Source organism: Lycium barbarum, chromosome 12 (genome assembly GCF_019175385.1).
Source record: "Lycium barbarum isolate Lr01 chromosome 12, ASM1917538v2, whole genome shotgun sequence".
In the NCBI taxonomy this organism is placed as follows: domain Eukaryota; kingdom Viridiplantae; phylum Streptophyta; class Magnoliopsida; order Solanales; family Solanaceae; genus Lycium; species Lycium barbarum.
In genome coordinates, this window is record NC_083348.1 from 42,627,447 (window position 1) to 42,634,946 (window position 7,500).

Below are 7,500 nucleotides of genomic sequence, written 5' to 3' on the forward strand. Positions count from 1 at the left end.
AAAAAACAACCTAGAAGACTACCCACACTTGGACCAATGCAAGTCAACATAGATTAAAACAACAATTAAATATTTATTCTAGAAAAATAATAATATTTGGGCTAATTTTGGGCTGCTGGAAACTTCTTCTTTTGGGGCTGATTTGGACCTCATTCCATCTCACTTTGGACTTTAATTTGGGCCTCCAAATAAGTGTAAGACTTGAGAAAAAAATCTGAATTGGGCTGGAGCTCTTCTTCCATCATAAGACACTTTTGAATTGTTGATTGCAGCCCATTAAGCATGTCTTGCAATTTCCTCGTTTGAGATCTTGTCATGGGTCTTCTTGGAACTTCCAAATCTTCATCCACGTCCTTCAATAATTCTGAGCTGCCATGGATGCTATCAGGGTGGCCGGCCAACATGGCCAAGGCCCATTTGATTTTATTAATTTCCATGTGATAATTATTTAAAGGGGTATATATGAGTCATACTCATTTAAAAGCTTCAAGAAATAACCTAAGGAGAAAAGAAAGAAACAAGAGCAAAGAGATAGAGAGGGTTTCGGCCAAGAGGGAGAGAAAAACAAGACCAAAAATCTTGCCCCAAAAATTTGTTTCTCATAGTATTCCCACTAATTCAAGAGTCCCCGTTAACGTGGTGTAATCGTTGGAGCAAGAAAACCATCCTTTGTGGCAAGTTCAAGATTCTAGTTAAGTGGGAAGTTAAGAGAAAAAGGTAAGATTTCATCCTCTTTTATATGTATGAAGGTTTGTTTGTGTTGTAGTATATGGAAATGAGTAGAAACTATGGAAATATGGAAGTTTGCAAAGTGGGTGTGCATATGTATGTGTGGCCGTGTGTGTGTGTTAATGTATAAGTGTGATGAGTTGAATTTTATGTTGTATTCTAGTTGTGGTTATGATGGAATTTATATTGGAAGTGAAAGTTGAATGAATTTGGTTGAAGTTGGAAATATAGGTGTTAGCCGTGTGGATATGAAAATTGAAATGGAAATGAATTAATGTTGTTTAATATGCTAGTTGTGTTGTTAAGATCCTTGCAATGCAAATGTAGGCAAAATGGTCTAAGTTGGCATAGAAATGGAATGTAGAAGATTAGAAGTTTTGAATGAATTATGGCTTCGGTGGAAAGTTGGTATATTTTGTATATTTCGTGAATATTTGTAGAAGGGATATGAAATGCTTCCGAATTATATTGTAATGATCTTGATTAGTCATGAATATGAAAACATTGAGTTTGGTTTGGAAATGGGAAGTCGGAATGAAGGTTATGACACTATGTTGGAAAGAGGACTAGTTATGCTATATTGTGTTATATAATGATTGTTGTTGTTGTTGATGTTGTTGTTGGGTTGTTGTTGATTGTTTTGGCCGAGTTGAATTCTTGGGGTGTCGTATTTATAGGGGAGGTGCTGCCGAAATTTCGGTAGACAAGTACTAATTCAAGATGGGATGCCAAAAGTCTTATAGTAACATTTGGTAAATGTGACCATTTGTAGGTTTTGGACGAAACGGGATTTGAGGTTTGGCGAGCGCAAAAGGCAAGAAAGGTATGTAAAGCTCCCCTTTTCTTCTCTTGGCATGTCCTAGATGTATTAGGTTTGAATATGGACCTCGGGGACTACTCTACTCTTCGGAATCCGCGTCTAAATTTGCCCTTTTTCCATTTAGTGGAATTGAACTAATTTTGTTGTAAATGGTTAGGAAGTTGTCTAAATACTTAGAACTTGTGTAAATAAAGTCCTATTACCTTAAAACCCTCATAAGGGACTCCATAAAGTTTATTATACATAATTTGTGTCCGCCACCTCGGTTGACCCGAGGCGGGCCCCACTATTCCCGCTTTGTCCTTTATGGTACTATTGTCTTATTTTCAAGTAATATAAAATGAAATGTTTTAACTACTCCTCTAGCTATTAAATAAAAAAATGGTTTTAAATATCCTATTAAGTCCTATAAACTGTTTTGGAACTTGGAAACGATCTCAGAAAGATTATGCCTCCGCAACCCGTTATGACATCCGAAATATGCTTACTATGATTCTGTCCGATTTCATCATTTCGATTTGTCATTCGATATGCCTCATTGAGTCTCTGGGAATATATGATATTTTTATTGCATTTAGTTTCTCACTACTCCGTTCGTGGATGCCTCAATGTTTCCCCCACTAAGCCCGGGCCAGGATTTGTTATCAAGCGTATTCTACTGCATTGTTCGCCGTGCCTCGATGTGAGGGGGCAGGTATGACATGTACATGGGTCCGGAGTATGATGTGCCATGTACATCTATGTTCTGATGTTGGTAATATGATATAATATGATATGGCCATCTGATATGTTATGATATGTTACGGAGCTATTCCCTACTCCGAAGTATGATGTGTTGTGGCGCCAGTTGCGGGGTGGCGCCACGTTCTGTTCACCGAGTCCCGTATTGGGGCCGGATTTGGCATATGTTTCTGCATGCATTATTTATGTTTTGTAAGTGGGTATTTTGATATTTTGGACTTTGCACTCATTTTCTGTACTTTCTATTCCGGTTATGATCTTGTTTACTGTACTCCATGCTTTACATACTCAGTACATATTCCGTACTGACCCCCTTTCTTCGGGGGGCTGCGTTTTATGCCGCGCAGGTACAGATACCCGCTTCAGAGTTCCGCCCGCTTAGGATATCTGCTCTGCTATTTTGGGGTGCTCCTTTGTCCGGAGCCACATTTTGGTATAGACTTTTCTATCACATATGTATATGCTTATTCAGGGGTATGACGGGGCCCTGTCCCGTCTTATGTTTCTGTTATTATTGTTCGTAGAGGTCTGTGGACATATATGTGGGTTGTCTATATATGTTCTGGGAATATGTATTTTATGACGGCCTTATCGGCTTTCGTGCGCTACATCTGCTTATGTACGATAGTTTGCGATTCCGTTTGGCTTTTATATATGTGTATTTAGTTCACAAGTTGGTTTGGGATTATCGGGTACGTAAGGTGTCCTATTCGGGCACGAGTCGCGGCCTACGGGGTTGGGTCGTGACACATTTCCCCTGTAAATACAACAACACCGAGAATTCAACTCGGCCAAATTGTCAACAACAATACCAACAGTCATTCTAACAATATCAACAATCAATTCAAAACGCATTCCAACATTAGCAACTTCTTTCTACAAACTTCAACGGTGTTCCATTTATATTCAATTCATAATTGCTCACATATTCAAGTACTAATCCGAAACCTTTCAAACAATATTCAAGAACACTTCAAACAATCGGCACAATATTCTAAACAATCCAACCAACATGCCCCTTTACCCGAAACCTTTCAAGTTCAACAAGAACATTAGCGACACATTTCCTTCTTTCAAATTCATGAACCACACCAACAATTCATGCACTAACAACATTACTTTCCATAAATGCAAGAAGACTATATTAAAATCACATTAGCTTCTAAAACAACTCTCCAACCACTACAACTTCAACTAGAATCATTAAATTTTCATTTTCATCATAGATTCCATTACAACAACAACCGAAATACTAGATAAAATTGTTTCATCATCCCTACACAATACAACACATACACGGCCACAACACAACAACCATATTTTCATGAATTTCACCCATTTCTACATACTACAACATACACAATCATCCATAACATATAAAAGGAAATTAAATCTTACCTTTTTACCTTAACTTCTCACTTGGCTAGAATTTGTAGCTTGCAAGAATAAATGTTTTACTTGCTCCAATGACCACTCCACTTTGCTAGGGACCTTCCAATTGGTTGTTTAGCTAGAAGAAAATAATTTTTGATCAATTTTTTTCCAAGGTTCTTGTTTGGTTGGGCATGGTCGAATGGCCTTCTATTTTGGGTCTCTCCAAGTTTCTTGATTTTTCTAAAGATGAAGATGAAAACATGACTAATTAGTCATGTAATATACACATATATAATTCATTTATTTGGGCCAAGGCCCACTCCCATAGTGCACGGCCACATGGGCCTTTTTTTCAAGACTTTTAAGTCCCAATAATTCACTTTTAACCCCAAAACTTTCCTTGGTATTTGCATGAGCCACCTTGTGAATTTCCCCTTTTTACCCCTAGCCTTTCTTAATATTTCCACATCAAAACTTTCATGAACAACTTATGTGCTAAACAATGTAAAAAATATAGCCTTGCCCTTAACTTCCCGCAATTATCTTGAATTATCCGAATACGCGAAATACGGGATATAACAGAAAGCCTCCACTGCATGAAGTACGCAAAAATCACTGCTCGTTCATCTTATCAGTCAAATCTTTCTCTAACTTAGCTAAAAGACCCAATTTTTCATATTTCCCACACTCGAATTTCTTTCACCGTTGATCCCCATATAAGAATTGCTTCTACTGAAATTCTCTAATTCGATATAACCATACCTCTAAACGCGATCGATAGGTCCCACTAACTTTTCTCAAAGCGACACAACCCTTTAGAAATAGACACAATCATAGCCCACTCTGAACCGGTAACCTTTCTTTCACCCATCTAAAGCCGTTCTTCGAACCACAATTTCTTCGAAAAACATAAACACAAGCCCGAAACCATGACTTACTCTTGCCAGAACAGAATTATTGCTTTATTGGAGCAACTCTAAGAAATTCCATCAAATTGATCTTACTCATAGCCGACTTCTCTAATTTCAAGTCTTCTTAGACCTTCAAATCACAATACAGAAAAAACATACCACTGATACCTCGTGGAGCCAAGTTCGTAGGAAACCATCTGACCACTCTAAAGACCTCTCACAACCATGGTGCCTCCTCAAATCATTACCAAGTACCTACATAAACCATTACATCTTTCCGAGTAGCTACTCTCGGTAAATTATCATTAAGTCCACTCGCAACCTTGATAAAGCTAGGTAAAACCTGTCATACCTCAAATCTGAACTGAAACTCATCGAATCCGTGAGGGTGATTTTCCAAGAGACCCATAAGTCCTTCTGGGAATATAAACATAGTCCATCAAGCTCTAATCTAACAATCCTGACCCGTAATGAATGCACAACCCCTGAATACCACCGATAGCCACTCGAATTGACTCCAACTTTCCGAAACCAATCACAGTCCTATCACACATCCGTGGCGTCCAATTTTAATCTTTTCCTCAAGCATAATCAATCATATCTGTCACCCTCGACTCCAAAATCTGAGTCCTACCTATGTAGTCAACTTAGTACCGAAGAACTATACCTTATGATTTCAATCTTCATGTTACTCAACCTTTACTCGATACGCAAATCCGATACAACCCTGAACTTTTTGACACAAAACCTGTAGCCTCATATAATATCCCTTTAACCATAGAATATCTCGTTGTAACACCTCGATATGCCCATAACAATTTTGAATGTATCAAATCTTACAACTACCGCTCTAAACCTCACGCAATTACTCCCGAATCCTTAATATCCAAAGTGCTCACCCAAGCTATCCAGTCAATATTACTTGCAACATAATACACTACCATGAATATGGTCTCATCTCGAAAATATAACTCTAGCCTTCACATAATAGGGATTTCCACAATTCCTTTCCCTTAAACCACACTAACTCATCCACTGAAGAGTGTTACGAATTTTTTTTTCAACTGTGTAGCACACAAGCCACTTCCATAAGCCTTAACATATCGGTTACCTGAAATTTGCTTCTCACTAGTCGCTATTCACGAAACCTCACGGAACTCTATCATATCACTTAATCCATTTCTGTAGACTTCTTTATTTAAGCTACTCAACAATCACACCATATCTGAAATATGCCAGAAAACAACACCACAATCCATACTAACCCAAGAAATCCCCAAGATGTACCTTATTCTTATCAATTCTTAATCAACTATATCTTTCCTTGACACTTCAATTCCTCAATTTCTATCAGTTCACATACACCTCTATCTCCTGACCTTTTCTCGAAGCCACTCGGTAGTATGCCACATACTCTACACCTTAGAGTTCCCTTAACTCGCTCAACTCTAAAACTGATTACTTTCTAAATCCAACATATCACATACAAAGTCCTACTAATGCCCCATGTATCTCCACCAAGGTGTCTTTGCTCGAATCCCCTTAAATCAAATTCCCAAAAGTTCTCCACAACACAAATTAATTCAACCTCATCATTGATTTACCACTTCGAACGTCCCAATTATCAAACCAAAACACCCGATAACTCCTGGAGTACTAACACTTCGCCCTTGTCAAACACTAGAGTCATTCTATTAGTCAACCACTGGCTCCATTAGCTCACAACATAACCAAACACACCAGCTCAACACTAAAACCTTATGTCTATTCTACCATGTATGACTGCAACATAACTCTCAAATTAACTAGTTCTTGATTTCACAATTCACCTTTTGCCCTTAACCTCGAAGACACTAATCAACCTCATCTGTCATACTGAAAGGCCAGGACCACAGTTGCCCAATATCCTAAGTCTCTACTCATCAGAAGTAACCTTTCTTTCTGATCTAGAACCGATAATTTTTGCCCTGAAGAAACCCACAACCACTAGCATATAGTCACTTCGAAGTCCAACTTAACTTTTCACGACCGAATACGAAATTCGCTCCCATTACCATTTGCAACCTAATCCTAACAATCACGGCAGGTACCAAATTTTCTCTTCCTAATAACTGATTAGTCTATCCAAATCCTCTTTCTTACACCTCTGTCCCATTAACACAGAAAGTACTCATATCAAAACCCTAAGAAATCTTACTTCGCTACACATTCCCCATAATAAACAAGTCTTAATTATGATTCCGCATAGCTGAATCCTCAACCCATAGCTAGAAATTGAACTTAGTCAACAAATAATTCGAAATACCTTGACTTTTTAGGGGGGGGGGGGGGGGGGGGTGTTGTTCATCTACATCTATCCCAATGAGCCATCTATCGAATCGTTGCAATTGATGTTCGATCCCGAAGAGAAGGAAAAGATCGTCGTAAAGTGGGTTTTTATGATCCGATAAAGAATCAAACTTATTTAAATGTTCTTGCTATTTTATATTTCCTTGAAAAAGGGGCTCAACATACAGGAACTGTTCAGGATATTTTAAAGAAGGCGGAAGTTTTTAAGGAACTTCATCCTAATCAACCGAAATTCAACTAAGGAAATACAAAAAAAGGGGTAGTGATTTGTATATAACTTTGTATGACTTTTCTCTTCTATTGTTTTTTGTATTTCCTCCCTTTCCTTTTCTATTTGTATTTATTTCTCATTGCTTCCATGTTGTATATTTGAAAGAGGTTGACCTACTTGCTTCTCTCATGGTACACTCCTCTTCCTGTCGAGCCCCCTTTCTCATCGGTCCACAGAGACAAAATGTAGGACTGGTGCCAACAGTTCCTCACGGAAGAAAGGACCACTATGTCGGGATCACTAACAAATACTAATCTAATATAATAGTCTAATATATCTAATATAATAGAAATTACTAATATAAT

The 7,500-nt window shown here is 38.0% G+C and overlaps 1 pseudogene; it reads right to left on the reverse strand.

The window, feature by feature from the left end:
* The window catches only part of LOC132624235 (ATP synthase subunit beta, chloroplastic-like), a 14,043-nt pseudogene that overhangs the window by 1,582 nt on the left and 4,961 nt on the right, over positions 1-7,500 (reverse strand).